The sequence below is a fragment of the Passer montanus genome, unplaced genomic scaffold (assembly GCF_014805655.1).
Source record: "Passer montanus isolate IOZ18808 unplaced genomic scaffold, ASM1480565v1 scaffold149, whole genome shotgun sequence".
Lineage (NCBI taxonomy): Eukaryota > Metazoa > Chordata > Aves > Passeriformes > Passeridae > Passer > Passer montanus.
The window spans coordinates 205427-222422 of record NW_024361940.1 but is presented as its reverse complement, the minus strand read 5'-3'; the positions used below and the strand labels follow the sequence as shown (position 1 = coordinate 222422).

At 42.9% G+C, this 16996-nt stretch overlaps 1 protein-coding gene across 11 annotated transcripts in view; it reads right to left on the bottom strand.

Annotated features, from left to right (window-relative positions):
• PAK1 (p21 (RAC1) activated kinase 1) overlaps window positions 1–16996 on the bottom strand; it is a 102436-nt gene that overhangs the window by 42855 nt on the left and 42585 nt on the right. For 3 of the 11 annotated variants that reach the window (XM_039701070.1, XM_039701068.1, XM_039701072.1), the window contains exon 2: window positions 6620–6698. The exons of 7 other annotated variants lie outside the window; for them this stretch is intronic. The gene's annotated coding sequence lies outside the window, so the exon portion shown is untranslated. Of the gene's footprint in view, window positions 1–6619; window positions 6699–16277; window positions 16472–16996 lie in introns of those variants that run through there. One more of the 11 variants, XM_039701073.1, reaches the window with a different exon arrangement.

Below are 16996 nucleotides of genomic sequence, written 5' to 3'. Positions count from 1 at the left end.
AGCTCCCATTCACAGCCCTGTCAGCATCTGAAGCGACTTGCTAATTTCCATCCAATTCCCAGTGGACAAGCATCTACATCATACAATTAGCAACAATATGAACCGCACATTCAGCAGAATTGGGATTTCACTGATGGATGGATTTCGATGGATTGCCAGTATGCATGTTTTATTCATCTCAAGACTGCTTTGTCAGGTTGTAATTTGTCCTTTGTGTAGTTAAAATGCTAAAAATCTTTTTATGGCCACTACTGGACAGACAAGAAGATCTATAGACAAGGTTGTAACTTTGCCAATAGGTAGATAAAACTCAACTGATTTCCAAAATGAAGACAACAACCAAAGGCAGATGCTCTAGGAAGTTGTATGAGTTAAGGCATTTTGTTCAGTACAGTATTCCCTCCCATTGCTTTGAGTCATCTTGCTCAAATCCTACAGCTACTTGCTCCTAAGGCCACCAGCGTAAGAACTAGGAGAGCAGAGCATGCAGCAATTCCAGGTGCAGTTTTCTGATCATCCTCCCCAAATTTCAGCAATTAAGAGTCAAGAATGTTTACAGCAGGCTGTCATAGAGGTATGGTGCCTACCCACAACCCAAAGCTCTCTCACTATTTTGGCCACACAAACGCAGCACCCACCTCAGGTTACCTGACCACACTTGTTCTCTCATATCCAAGGCAAGAGAATATAAAAGGATACTTTAAATTCTGTAACTAGCACACCATAATTTCTCCTCTCACCTCTACAGTAACAGCTGTTTGCTAAAAATACTCCAGATATGAACAGGGCAGCCAGTTTTGGAAACAGCTATTTCACAGTTCTCAAGAAATCCCAGGTTTGGTTCTTGAGCACATCCAGGAGCAATGCATGGGAATGCATTCCCAAAGCAATTTTTCCCCCTTCACACTTTTCCCAGGCAAGTGCTGCCTTCTTCTTTACTAATAATTCATACTCATATTGTGGCACAACCTGCACTAACTCCATCTTTCCTGTTCTTACACTCATTGCAGAGGGATTCAGTGAAGTAAAATAGATTTGCTGGGGGAAAGGAGATCCTCCAAATCAATCCACTACAGAGCATGACCAAAACAGAGCTTAAGTGAACTGTCTCCTTTGCAAGTATGAGTTGCTTCTTCCACTCTTTTCAGTTGTTTCTTTTGGCCCAAGTATTCACAGAATCAAAGAAAAGGCTTGGGTTGGAAGGGCCCTTAAAAATCAACTAAGACCAGCCTCTCTGCCATGTGCAGCAATTCCTCCCAGCAGATCAGGTTGCTCAGGGCCCCATCCAACTTTTTGTTCCATTCCTGGTTATTCTTGTACCACTGGTATTTGCAGGTGCTCATTCACAGCCTCCCAACATACATGGCATGTTTGGCTGCTTTTATTTCTAAGAAAAATCTCTTCAGGCTGGAAATAACTCTTGTTTTCCTGTGAACACTCTTCAATGTATATCTAGTTTTATCTGAGGAGCTTAAATATTCTACATGGACAAAAGTTTTGTCAGACTCTGCTACTCTATTAAAATGTTATAAAACCGACATCTAAACTTGTGGCCTTTTATTTTGTAAGGGCCCTTTTAGCTTTGAAATAAGAAGTTGGATTTCAACCTAATATATATTCTTTAAATTTACAGCATGGTTGGAGTTTATATCCCACACAGGTAAAACTTCCCCAAAGGGTTTCCATTCGTAAAGATAATTAAAAATCTGCAAAAAGATAACGCTTTATTTCTGACAAAATGTAACCAAGGTATCTTAAGTAGAGTACTCAAATCCCAAGTCATTACTATTTAAAATGGGCTCTCAAAATGTAGTCCTAAGCAAATAAGCCTATAATTCTGTCATTTCAGTATCTTATGCTGTCAGCAGACAGCTTCCATCTTAGATCTCAGATGATGTATTGTCTCCAACCCCTGGTCCACTGGCTCCCAACCTTTTCTTCCCCACAGAGCATCTGGACTCTGGGTATTTCCCTGAAGATTCATTAACTGCTTCTTCCTCAAAGGCTGAGATTATTGGCATTTTTCTCAGACTACATTTCTAACCATTTAAAAGACCTGTCAGGACAGAGAAATAAATACATACCAAAAAATAAAAATTCACCAGTCTCTTTGTCAAGACATCACAGGTAAAGGAAGTCCTAAGTTTTCACTAATGCCTTTAAAGACCATTTTCTATCTTGCCTGCCTGTAAATCATTTACATAGCATTCCACATCCTCTTTTAATGCCAGTATCCCAAGGGAGAAGGTGGATTAGAATATTGATATCTTTAACATGGAAGGCAATTAGACCAAGAACAACAAACCAGAGCTGTAAGTATGCTCAAAACAATCCAATTAGAACTCTATTTTAATTAAAAATAAGTAAAATAATCCCATTATGCCAAGAAATGTTTTAGGCATGGTTCCAATCCAGCACATCTTTTTCTTTAGTATTTTTGTTCCAAGCAGAGAAAGTGATTGACGTAACACTGTAGACCACCAGAATGGTCTTTTCTGTACAGCCAATTCCTCTTCCAGTGAGAGAGCTTGAGAAGATACAGAAATAAATGTTCCAATGTCAGTCAGCCACTTGGTAAGCCACTTAATAAAAGAAACAAAAAGAAACCTGCTGAAATAAAAGCAGCCTATATCTCAGGCCACTGTGACCAGCAGGTAGAAGAAGGGGATTCTCCACTTCTGCTCCACTCTGGTGAGACCCCACCTAGAGTGCTGCATCCAGCTCTGGGGACCTCGGTGTTAGAGGGACATGGACCTGCTGGAGCGAAACTGGAAGAGACCAGAAAGAGCCTCAGAGGGCCAGAGCATTTCTGCTATGCAGACAGGCTAAGAAAGCTGGCATTGATCAGCCTGGAGAAGGGAAGGCTTCACAGAGATTTCAGAGCACCTGCCAGTACCTGAAGGGGCTACAATAGGGGTGGAGAGGGACTTTGGACCAGAGCATGGAGTTACAGGACAAGGGGGAATGGCCATAGGACAGAGGGCAGGTATACCCCAGATACCAGGAAGAAATTCTTTCCTGTGATGGTGGTGAGGCACTGAAACAGGCTGCCCAAGAAGCTGTGGATATCACATCCTTGGAAGTCTTCAAGGCCAGGTTGGATGGATCTTTGAGCAACCTGGCACAGTAGAGGGCAGTCCCCATGGCAAGGGGTTGAAACTGGATGATCATTAGGGTCCCTTCCAACACAAGCCATTCTAGGAGTCTGTGAAATCCAGTTTCCCAGTCTTCATCCCACTACCTGCAAACCTCACCTCAAAGGGCACCCAATTCCTCATATTTCCCCCTTTTGCCTCCTTTGTCAAAAAGTAACACACACCTCTGCTACACCTGCACAATTTACATGGTCTTGCTTTTAAAAACCAGAGAAAATAAATATTTCCAATAGCATCTTTCATTTCTGGATTTGCTCTTACATGGTCTGCGGGGTCCTGCTGCATTACAAGCATTTTATCCATGGCAAAGACCAGCAGTACAGCAGCCAGAGGCAGTCACCTGCCCACATCACTGAACTGGGGAAGGGGACAGAAGGAGCAGGGCAGAGATTTGTCCTACAGAAGAGAGTGTGGATGTATAAACATGTATATCCACACACACACACAGATTAATGTGTGCATGTGTGTATATAACTTGCACCACCCAAGTTAACTCACTTATTTTGTTTACTCCCAGACAGTGAGCATGCATCATGTGATATGACCATTTATAAAACATAGTTATCCTCAAGTGACAAAGTTCTAAAAAGAAAAACAGTCGTGGAAAGTTATAAAGTACCACAGACTGCTCTAAATTAATATAATTTGGTATTGTGCATTTCCCAGTTATTTTTGTACGCATTCATACACCGGATCTTGTTTCCATTAACTGGAACCTATGTTAAATTATAAAATAAATAAACTTATTCCCCAGAGGCATGTAAACAAGGCTGTTGCCCAGATCCATGTTGCCCTAATGCACATCAACCACTACTACCCACAGTACTGAAATATACTTGGGAATTAAATAGAAAAAAAATGAAGACACTTCTTGAGGCCATTTCCTCTTCCAAGACACTTGTGGGAGGGAGGGCCCAGGAGTTTAGCAAAGGTTAACCTCACCAATTCCCTCCAGGCTGTGCTGAAGAAAGGAGATTAAAGGTCTTGCAATTCCAGAAATAGAAATCCTCCTTTGCAGATATTTTATTCTACCAGATCAACACATAGAAGACATTGGTGAGTCCCCAGACATCATCTGCACCCCTCCTTATCCTGCAGAGCCTTCCAGTCTGCCAAACTCAACCTTTCAATGCCTCTGGCTTCTTGGGAAGTACAGAAGATGTTGTCAACAGACAAAAGTAATGAAGTTCCTGAACCACCTGGACTATTGTCACATTATTTATTTTTAGCATTTGAGTGTGAAAGTCCAAGGAACTGATGGGTAGAACCAGGTTTTGCACATCTTGGTGTTCTGTACTAAGACTAAACTTCATTGCAAAGCCCTCTTGCCTCTCCAAATATCCCTGGAAAATCAGGTAGGGTGGTTTTGAAGGTGGCTAAGCTATCTTAAGTGAGTAATAGACCTCCAAAAGCTTATGAGCTTTAAGAAGCATCTATTATGTTTCAGGGTGGTGAATGTGTACATGATTATGAAGAACTAGGGAGGTTTTCCTTATTACAGGCTTTCCACAGCCTTAAACTTTGAGAAACTCTGCCTAAAAAGACAAAAGCACACTTCTTGCTGCCAGGACAGGACAGGGGGGTAGACCCAGAGTAGTCTCCATGAAAGTGTAACAGAGGTGGGCAAATGACTCTTACACTCCAAAACAAAATCATTACAAAGCAGCAAGGTCTTTGACCCAAGAAACCCTTACAGGATACAGTCAGGAAGCCAGAGCAACTTGGCTTTGCATGTCTGCAGGATTAAGCACAGGCATTCAACACCATGCCACTGTCCTGCAGGATCAGGATCACCACTGGGCTGCAGCCTGGTGGTCACTAGAGCCAAAGCCCATCCCACCTACGCACACAAACCAGCAGGGAATATTGCATCACGAGGCCACAGGACCATATGGCAAGAACACCTCTGAAGGTGCAATCAGGCAGCCGTGAGTGTAGCAAGCTGACAGAAGAGGCAATATTTGCTCTGAACCTTTTCTGTATCATTAGTGCTTGTGCTAATTATGCTAACCAACAGCAGCAGTCACTCTGATGGGAGGGCTGAACAGGAGTGACACAGCTGTCAAATCCATTCAAAGAACTAAAGCCTTAAAAGTTCATCTTTTTGGGGGCAGAACAGAATCCATACAGCAAGATGCAGAGGATTGCAGCTTTTTCAGGGCAGAAAGTTCCAGAGAGCAAGTACAGCTGACGCAGACATTAAAAAACCAAGTGTGTTTGCCTGTTTCTCAGGGGGATTTAAACAGCAGGTGAGTGGGGCTGGTCTGTGGGACATGACCCTTTCTTATTTCAGCTATTTAGATGCAAATTGTTCCCCCTCCCTCCCCCTCTCAACACCATCTGTTAACCCAAAGGTTTAGACTGTGCCCAGGATGTAGGTTTTGGGGGAGGGGGATATAGATAAAGCATTGAGAGAATTTCGGTTGATGCCTCTATTTCCTCTAGGGCACAGTTTCGGAGAGAAAAAGAAAAATCACCTTGCAATACTATAAAATAACACTAGGACTTTTTCTGCATTCTACTGCACTTATTTTTACTGCCCCCATGGATTTCCTGCCCTAGAAAGCATTCCTTGTCCAGTTTTTGGCCAACAAACCACATTATATAGTGACATTTATAGCAGGTTGCTATGGTGTTAGCAAAGGGCAAGAGCTGGTATTGCATGAAGTATCAGAGATTTGAGGAATGAAAGTCCTAAATAATAATAATAATGAAGTCCTTTACTACAAGGCACAGCATTTAATGTTCTGTTAGTGCTAATGAAGCTTCCTCATCTCTGTCTGACTTTCCCAAGTGAACAGCAATGTACTTTCTAGAACTGTTGAGAGATTTGATTCATTAAACACTTCACCCAGGGCTCTAAATTCTTTATAAAGGAAAGATTATGGGTGGCAGCAGAGAATCCACTTTCAGGAAGTTTGAAGATGATACAGTATTGGAAGCTGTGGCTAACAGACCAGGCAGGCCTGCTGCCACTCAGAGGGATGTGGACAGGCTGCAGAAATGGGCCAACACCAACCTTTGCAGTTCAACAAAGGAAAATGCAAAGCCCTGCTGCTCAGGAGCACACACTGGGAGCCATCAGACAGAAAGGAAGCAGAAAAAGCACAGAAAGGCCTGAGATTCCTGGTGGACATCAAGTTGGCCATGAGACTCCAATGCACATTTGTAGCAAAGAAGTTCAACAGCATGTGGGCTGCACTAGGAAAAACAACTTCGAGTAGGTCAAGGGAGGGGATCCTTCCCCTCTGCTCAGGGCTGGTGAGACAAAACTGGAGTGCTGGGACAAGTCCTTCCCTCCCCAGTACAACACAGATGTGGACATACTGCTGAGAGTCTAGCAAAGGTCCACAAAGACAATTAAGGGACTGGATTATCTGGCATACAAGGAGAGGCAGAAGGAGCTGGGACTCTTCAGCCTGCAGAAGAAAGTCCAGAGGAGTCTTATCAATGTGCATAAATACCTGATGGAGATGTAAAGAAGATGAAACCAGGCTCCTCTTGGTGGTATCCAGCAACAGGACAAGAGTCAGTGGGCACAAACTGAAATACAGGAAATTCTATTTAAATGTAAGAACAAACCCCACAACAAAACCACACTTTTTTCTGGGTGGGAATGAGGGGAGATGGACACAAAAGCACAGGATTCAGAAAACCAGAGGTTGCCCAGGAAGATAATGGGAATTTCTATCCTTGGGCATGCTCCAAACCCCACTGGACATGCCACTGTGCTGACTGTTTCAGCTGCCACCACATTAGGTGGGGAATTGGACTAGACTATCCACACAGAGGTTCCTGCCAGCCTACAATTCTGCAATTACAAGCCACACAAACTGACAGGGAGGCTTTAAAGGAAAGAGATACACAAGATCATTCAGACTACTTGTATCAAACATGTTTTTACTCCTCAGTATCCAAGCCCCCGGTTTAGTGATGAAGACAAATAAAAGTGGTTGTGACAATCTTGAGCAGAAAACCAACAGAAGAGTTGGGATCAGTACTACAACACTCTCATTATGAATTTTAGTATGTGGAGTACAGTTCCAGCACTTGGGAGATGCCAGCTCTTGTCCCGTTCTCACAGACCTCATTTGTGATCTTGGAGGCACAAGATGGGGAGAAAGCCAAAGTACTTCTTGTCTGCTCATCCCTCCCCCTATCAATCACTTTAGAGGAAAGGCAATTCAGGTAGCAAGAGAGCACACAGCATGAGATGAATCTCTTCCAGGTGCTTCTGCAACTTCAGCTAGCACAAGAAACATATTTTCAGGAAGAGAAAAAAAGGAAAAAGAGAGCTGTGTACACAATCCAGAGGGGGAATTCAGAGGTAAAGGGGAGCATGGAAGTATTTGAAAACATTTCTTCCCCCTTGGAGTCCCAGTGATGGGATGGAAGAGCCCTCCTGAGTTTGAAGTATGAATAGGCAGTGACCACCTAAGGGGAAACGGGCAAGAAAAATAATTCAGTGTGGGCTTCAGAGCCTCAGCCACAAATGAGCAAGTTCTTGGGATGCCCTTGCATAACATTTGAGGCTGACATCAAGTTGGGTTCAGTCAGACTTTAATTTTGATGCTTCACTGAGATGCAGGAAAGGAGCTCTTCAGCTGGGAAGACCTTCTGCCAGCTAAGGTTTGCACAGCAACATTTTCTGAAGGGATTTGGGCCTTTTTTACTGTTGAAATATTGTTTGATTTTCTTAAGTGCTGCCAACACAAACACAACATCTTCCCTCTTTCTTGCATAGAGTGAGATGAAGCCAGAATAACTTATGATCTCAATCACTTGGAGATAGTCAGGAAGTTCAGGTACCTACTTTCAGACTCTTGACTTCTAAAATACATTTAATTCAATTTTGCTGGAAAGCAATATACTGACAAAAGCTGCAGGGATTTCATAGAAACATTCTCCTAAAAAATTAAAAATCAGTTATCTGAGCAAAAAATTTCAATAAATTTATGCTGGTAATTTGAAAGAATTAAAATTTTTCAATTTAAAATACATTAAAAATTGGGTTATATATTCTCCATTTATGAAAAGTAGAGTTTTCAGAACATCAGTGTTTCCTCTACAGAATGAGTGCCTTCTTCATGCACTGTTCTAAATCACCAGGTAATTTCTGTTTCCAGATCTCTGGCATTTCACCAGCACTACTGAGAATCTGAAGAACAGTTACTGGAAATGTTTTGGGTTAACCAACTTCTTGTTCACAAATCTCAGCACATGTGCAAACTTCAAGGGCTGCAATCCTGCAGTTTGATCTCTAGTACAAGAGAGAGGCATCAAGTCTCAGTCTCCTTGACTTTTAAAGGACAGAAAGGTCATCTGTAATAGCTGAGGGGTACTTGGCCTTAATGCCAGCAAGCCACCCACTGAAAAGAGTGGGAGTTTAGCCCAAATTAGGATTTCAGGATTTATCCCTGTAACACTTCCCACACAGTACTACCTGACAGCTTCTGGAAACTGGCAAAATGTGAGGGACATGCCAACACCATCCCAGATGAGGTTTCCAAGGGTGTGTTTTGTAACAACTGAATTCAACCAACACCAGTCTGCATATGCACATATTCTCACAACTCCAAGGGGGTTTAGCATGCTGATTTTAAAAGCACAGTGGCTAAAAACACCTCTCAGATAGCTATTCAATGCCAAATAAACCACACTTTAAAACAACCCCAACCACAAAGCAGTTGCATGCAGGGTATCATTTAACTTGTGCAATAATACCCCCACCTTCAGATGCTTTTCTAGAACTTTTTTCCAGCACCCAAACCCCTATATTTTCCCACCCAATACCTCCAGAACTGCCCTAAAATAGCTACTGCCATCCCCAACATGACCTGGGACAAGGTGGATGGGTTTACAGACAGGAGTCACTGAAGTCTGAGGCCAGTTTCTGCCCACACAGTGCCTTTGAACCAAAATCTAATGATATTGATGCTCAGGAAACCAGTTTACCACTGGCTGATGAACTTTACCATCCCTGTGCCACTCTTAACTGAGCAAATATTGACCAGGAAGTATGTGCCAGAGCTGAGGGCTTCTCCTGAGGGAAACATGTCTATGAGTCCTGTTCAACCCATCCTGGCCTTGATCCTGCAGGGAGCTGAGGAACTCAGGTATTCCAGGGGCCAAAGGCTTTGTACACTATCTCTGCCCTGAATGGGGGGTCTGGGTCCTGCCCAAAGCCCCTGGTTTTACAGACAATAGCATAAGGTCTGTAGCATCCAATTATTTAAAAGATCCTTTATTTGGATCCCTGGAGGCACCAGGGCTTTGCACAAGACAGAGTCAACACCTGGGTGCAAGTCAGATTATATACTTGTAAATAACCAATGCAGCAACTGGGATACAACAGGTAAGAGTAACAGCCTCCTCAATTACCACAGCATCTCCCTGACAGCAACCAATGGAAAATAACCCAAACAAATGATTAAAAAAAAAAGTTTAAAAGACAGTCAAGGACAGTGGGGCTTTCAGAGACTGAAACATGACTCATTTTGGAGCAAGAGCACAGCTAAGTAGACACATTGCTGAAGAAACAAGACAGGTACCACTCTAAAAGCATTAATCAGTTAGCAAATGACAGAAGACTTCCACAGGTTATGTGGTAGGCTTGCATTTTTCCCTGAAACTAGCCATTTTTAAGAGGATCCAAATGCAGGAGAAATAAAGAAGCCTGACTCAAAGAATAAAAAAAACCAAACCACCAAATCAAGTAGAAAAAAAAATCCCATAGTTGTCATGCTTATGACTTACATTCTCTAGACAGGAAAACTTTGGAGCAGCAAAAGCCTCTCTGCCCTTCACTTCACAAACCCTTGATATCATAATCACATTTTTAAAATACTGCCTTCTTGAATAATGCAGATTAAAAGGCCTAAGTAATTCTCTGCCATACTATTGAAAACCAGACACCAGCACGAAACAGCATTTATGACATGCAAGGCCACTAAACTATTACTTACAGTGCAATAAATTGTATCCACACAGATACCACTGTCACTGCTGAGCACAAAACTGAGGAAAGTCCTCGTTCCTGGCCTCTGGGGTTTGAGTGAGAGAAGTTGAACTGTTCCTGCTTGGAGCAGGGTTTTGTCCTGCAGAAACTTCAGTATCTCAGCTAACACAGCAATTGTCCTGTAATTATCATGCACACTTTACAGTCAGTGGAACGAAAGGGAACTTTCACTTCAAAAGTACTTTTTAAGACAAAAACAGAGGACAGCTTTTCATATGATAACTGGGAAAGGATAGGGAGAGAAGATCGTGCATTTTTTATGGGTCAGTAAAGCTGTGCTGAAACAGCTGTGGCAGAGGATGGTCATGGAAGACCAGGGTTCATTTGCCACACCAAAAGTGGGTTTACTTTCCCAGAGTTAATACACTTGTCAAACACTCAGAGACAGCCCCAAACAAGAAGGCAGCCTGACAAGACAGAACAAGACACCCAGCTGGCTCCACAGTCTAGACAAAAACTTGCTTCTCTGAAGCTTGTATATTTTCCCTTCTTCTTCCAGAGTTAAAATTGGAATGGTATCAGTTCCTTTCCCAAATGGAAAGCACTCAGAGAGCAGACCAGATTTTAAAGCTTTCTAGCAACTACACAGATCAGGCCACCAGAGCTTGCTGCTTACATGTCTGTTCTCAGGGCATCTGCAGGGTAGTCCTGGGATCAGACCAGAGCTACAGTTGGATGCTCTCCAGAGGTATTTTGGGAGAACAGAATCAAATTGCCACACAAACATAATTGCCAAGTTTCCATCTACTGTTTCAGCAATTTGCTTGACACGTTTAATTTCAGAGGAGAGAGTGGTAGAGCAATATGTTGTTTTTATTAATATGTCCAAATTCCTTAACACAGCATTCATATATTTGGTATGGTGCAGGACTCTTTCAAGCTCTGCTTTTGATAACAGAAAGCATTACAAATTCTTCATGCTGCCTGGAAAAAATATTTGGATAGACTGAGTTTAGGGCAGTCATTGAGATAGGCACAAAGCAACATTCTTAAATTACCTATTTAAGCTACCTATAAAAATCTACAAATCTGGAGCAGAGAATTTTGGTCCTCTGCTTTCTTTTCAGCAGTCCATTCAGAAAGCCAACCTTCCAGACACGTCTTGAACATCTAGTCTCTTCTTTACCTGACGCTTTCAATTCCTGTGGCCCAAACAGAGCTAACTCATGGGGGAAGATTTCCCTGCCTTTCACCCCACAGAATTTAAGAGAGTTCAAATTCTGACCTCTTTTGAAAAGCCTGTCCAAGATCAGCATGTTTCTATGCTCCCATCACCAATTCGTTGTCCATCCAGCTCTTGCCCATTGCACCTCTCCATTTCCAAGCTTACAGACATCTCACAGCATCCCAGAGAATACACTGAGATCATCTGAATGCATCAACATGCATTTGAATAATCTGTTAAACCCACAAGGCATCCACTGTCAGAAGATCCATAAAGAGTGAAGAGTCAGCGTGTATGACTTCCTCTCCACAATTTCTCTTTAAAAATATTTCAGTCCCAATTCCCATAGAACTAGAATATCACCTGAAAAGGACTGTTTGCCTTCAGAGCTACATGAGAATTGAGGTTTTCAAGCAAAGCTGAGCTATCAAAAAAACAAGCTGCTTATACATCTAGAGAAGTACAATATCATCCGTTACACTCTGCACATGTAAACTGTTCCTCTTCAACATTTCAGAGCAAAGAACTCAGTAAATTTTTAATCTAAAAAGTGAGAAGAGATTACAGACCTCTGAAAAAATTACAAAAGCCATATCATTCTGTGACGTTGTTCACAAGAATTGAGCTCTAGTTTCAGGAGTCATTTGGATTATTAATTAATTTTTTTTTAATGTGAAAGGGCTGTATTCCAACACTTACTTTCAAGCCTAAGAGCATTTTGGTCTGAAGATGATTGACTATAGCCAAAAAATCAAGATAAAGAGTGCAAAAAGTGGCTTCAGACCTTTTTAGCAGGTATATGATTTCAAGCGCCAGTTTGATATTAGGTTGAACAACCAATAGAGCACAGCAAGCACCAACTCTAAGCCAAAGATAGGGCAAGTCCCAGCCTACAGTCATACAGAGGCAACAAAAATCCATTCTTCCTCTCCACCTATCTGAAGCTCTCTCCTTTCTTGAATCCTTACAGAAGGACATTTTTCCTGCTCTATCCCACTTTACATGGGATTCCATGTAAGCAGAAATTCCACCTTTCACATTACTTTTTGGCACGATCTTCACATGGGAAGACAGATTTTAAAGAGAGCTTAAGCTTGTAAAAACTGCACCTTCCCACTCCACAAGTTAGACAAACGGTTCCAAAACCATACTCTGTGTAGTAACAGTAATTAAGATTTTGCCCATTTCCTCAGAGTTTTGCAGAGCCTATGAAAAATCATTTAAGTTTTGAAGTCACAAACACCACTGACCCCATCAGCCTCACAGACTCAATAGTGGATTTACAAAGAGTAGGTCACACTTCTGCAGGCAATCTCCAAGCCCTGAGCAAGAACAATGCTGGCCAGAGCTGTGACAATGCACAAGTGACAGGCAGCACTTGAGCACAATCTGGTCAACAGTTACTGCTTAGAGATCCCATGAGAGCTGCACTAGAGATATCCCAGGAAAAACTTTTGCAGAAATCCTCTCACAGGCACAAAGGTGGAGAAACAAACAGTACAAAGCTCTCAAGCACTACTTGGCTTGCTCTTGTACTAATGAGAGAAACCCACAGCAGCACAGACTTCAGCATAAGCAACTCATGAACACTGCAGTCTTTCAGTACCCAAATATTGTCTACAAGAAACAGAGGGGAACAGTTTACAAGGGATGTAGTGATAAGACAAGAGGAAAAGGCTTCAAAGTGACAGAAGGCAGGTTTAGATTTGATATTAGGAAGATATTCTCTACTGTGAGAGTGGTGAGACACTGGCACAGGTGGCCCAGAGAGGCTGTGGATACCCCATCCCTGGGAGTGTTCAAGGCCAGGTTGGATGAGGCTTTGAGCAACATGGTCTAGTGAAAGGTTTCCATGACCATGGCAGAAGGTTGGAATGAGATTATCTTTGAGGTCCCTTCCCACTCAAAACATTCTATGATAGATACCCTGGCTGCAGGCAGCTTGACCTGGTTAAGCCATGACACTGCCCATGCTCCAAGCACACCTCCAATGGCAGTGAAAAATGAGCTACAAAGCCAGGTGACACAGATTTCAACATCATAACACAGTTTTAACAGACATTCAAGCACAGCCCCAGTTTCCTCTAAAAATGAAAGGTTTCAGTGAGATAAGCAATTAAACCTACACAAAGCCTTGAGTCACTTGCTGGGTCAAGATCCTGCTGATTCCAAGAATCTCTATGCAGGCTGCTTACCCAGAAATTGACCTACTGCCTCAGAAAGTGTTGCTTAATTTAGAAGAGTGATTACTTACAGCACCTGCTGCTAGCCTTGCAGGCCTTTACGCCAGCTTCTCCAAAATGAATGCCAAGTCTTCTAAATTATTTACATTATTTACATAAATCATTAAGGAATGAACTAAAAAAACTGCGCTAAATGTAAAACATAACAATCAGCTGGGTTATCAGCAGCAATTGAAACTTTTATTTCCAAAGTAAATAGTGTGAGTTAAGGCAGTTTGAGCTGAAGTTGTAGAGCCAGTCCTTGTGGCAGATTCCCTTCCTCAGCCAGGAATAAACAGCAAGCACTGCACAGGAGACACACACCAAATTGTGTATGTATACGACACACCACCTCAGAAGCAGCCCCACACAGCATGAGAACCTTTGCAAAAGAGGTGTCCTGGTTTTAAAGCCACATTATCTGAAGGCTTTAAATCTAAAGCCAAACCCACAATAGCCTTGTCATGCAAGCAAAGAGCCTCAAGCAGCAGCTGAGGACTGAGATCAGCAGGAAATAGGAGGACCAAAGAGCAGCTTGATTCCCAAGCCTTAGGCCTTCTCTAGAAGTTTCTGTTTATATCTACAGATAGAGACTCTAAATAAGTACAAAGGCCCTAAAAGGATGTATCCAGGAATGCCATTGCAAGGCCAGCTCAGTAATTTTTGATCAATCATGGCAACTGGCAGAAGGGACCATAGACTAGATGAAGGCAAATGTCAATCCTGATGTTCCAGAAGACCCAGGGAACCACAGGTGCACCTACAGGAACCTCATCAAGTTCAACAAGGAGCAACACAGTTTTGCACTCAGGGAGTAACAACCACAGGCACCTACAGGAGGATCATCCAGATGGAAAACACTCAGGCAGAAAAGGACCTGGGGGTCTTGGTGGTCACCAAGTTGAGCGTGAGTTAGCAGTGAGTCCTTCCAGCCAGGAAGGCAAATGGCATCCTGGGCTACGTTAGGCCAAGTGTTGCCAGCAGGTTCAAGGCAAATGGTCCCTCCCCTCTCCTCAGCACTGGTGCAGGCACACCTGGAGTGCTGGGTCCAGTTCTGGGCTTTCCTCTATGAGGCACACAGACCAGAGAGAGTCCAGCAAAGGGCTGCATAAATGCTATGGGGAGCATCTCTTTAATGATGAAAGGTTGATAGAGCTGGGAGTGCTCAGCCAAGAGAAGCACAGGCTCAGGGGGATCTCGTCAATGTCTATAAATACTCGCAGGGAGGATGCAAAGCAGACAGAACCAGGCTCTTGTCAGTGATGCCCGGGGCCAGAGGCCATGGGCACAAACTGAAACATTGAGGGCCCCTCTGAACATGAGGAAACACTTTTTCACTGTGAAGGTGATCAAGCACTGGCACAGGCTGGCCAGAAAGGTGGTGGAGTTGCCATCCTTGGAGACATTCAAATGCTATCTGGGACAGTCCTGGGTAACTGGCTGTGGGTGGCCTTGCTTGATTACAGCAGGTTGGGCCTGATGACCTCAGAGTTCCTTTCCCTCAGCCAGTCTGTGATTCTGTGAAGACATGCACCTAAAGGTGTACAGGCATCAAGAAGAGCTCTTCCAAGACACAATGCAAACTTTTGCCTCAATTTTAACTACTGAATGCACATTTTTATTCTGCTTGGGCAAAGATGACATTTCAGTAATGGTAGCTGAGATGTTGCATGCTTCCTTGCAGGAGAAGGGGTTCAGAATTAAAGATGTAACCCTTTACCACATAGGTCTGTCTCAGAGAACAGTCAGCCCACTCACTTGTGTGCACACAAATTGGAAGCAATCCACATTTGGAGGCTTATTTCTTTTCCTAATCAAGATAGAGGTTTTTTGCAAAAATCCAGCTGGAATCTTAAAACCCACTTCACGCACTCAGAAGGACTTTTTCAGCAGCTTGAAAACATCCAACAGTCTATGCCTGCTTCCTCCCCTGACCCATATATATCAAAATCTAAAAGCCACAAGCGGCCTATACAGAAAAGTTTGCCTTTTAGGAGATGGAACAAAGAACATAACATTCCTGTCTGAGTGCAACAAAAACAGTTTGAACAAGATTTCAAAAGGTCGCAGTCATTGCAGCCTCCCAGAACTAGAGGCACCCAGTTGCAATTCAAGCTAGGCAGCTCATCTCTTTCAAGTCCAAAAGCTTGGCTGAGTTTGCAGGTCTTTTGGGGACACTAAGCAAAGCACCGGAGTGCCTCAGCTCCAGACACTGGCTGCCTCAGAAGCCAAAGCAAGCAAAGTAAAACTCACAGTACTCAGGCTTAGGAGAGCTGTGTGGGCAAAAAATGACTTCACCCATTGCTGTGTAGCAGGCCCAGAAAGCATCACACTTCATATGATTCCTTGGGGTGTTCTTATTTCCTTGCTTATGGCTTACGTGTTGAAGTATTTTCTAATCTGTACATCTTTCCAAAAGAACCCACTATCTGCTGTTTCACAATGTACAATGAATTAATGAAGGTTTGATATAAATAAATAGCCTGAAATTATTTTGGAAGAGAAAATGCACAAGAGTTTCTCCAGAAAAGCATTCAACTCTTCCTTCCCCCACCCCCTTGGCCAGCTCTGCCTGTACAAGAGGCTCATAAAATTTCAGGACTTTTTCTAAATTCTAAGCACTGCACAGAAAACCATTCATGCATAAAACACTACTCAGTGATAAAACATTACTAATGTGGATGGAAGAACAACTTCTACCAGGTAACACAGAATACCTGAAAGTGCACAGTAGCTCCACTGCCCTTCTATAAAATGAAGACATAGCTGAAGTGAGTTGAGAAAGGTCACACAGGTTTACAGCAGAGAAGAAATACATCTTCCAGGTTTCTGTCCTGTTCTGGTTCTGCACTTGCAACTCTCCAACCCTCTGTTAATTTTGCAAGCAACTTGAGCAAGGCATGGAGCAGGGATCTGCTGCTGGAACAGGCTGCCAGGCAGAAGCTGCTGCAGCTGGCACTACTCTCAGAATGGAAACAGCTCAGAGAGCAGGAGGAACTGGCAGTGCTCTACCATCCTTACCCATCATCTGTGCAACTTTCCCAATCAGAGATATTGGCACTGCTCACCCTCTTTTGCCTTTCCACCTGAATGAGCCTCAGATTTGTTCCCGGTTTAAACTACCAAGTGATTACAACATTTTACCCTAGTCCCTACAGGGCACAAGTTGCATAAAGCAGAGATTTGCTTCACTGCTGCTGGCACACCTTATAGTGTTCTTGTTCTGACCACCTATGCCAGGAATGGAATTTTCATGTCACAGAATCATAGAGTCATTAAGGTTGGAAAAAAACCTTTAAAATCATCAAGCCCAACTACCAACCCAGCACCACCACATTCACCATTAAACCATATCCTCAAATGATATATTCAAACATTTTCTGAACATTTCCAGGGATGGTGACTCCACCACTTTCTTAAGCAGTCTGTTCCAATG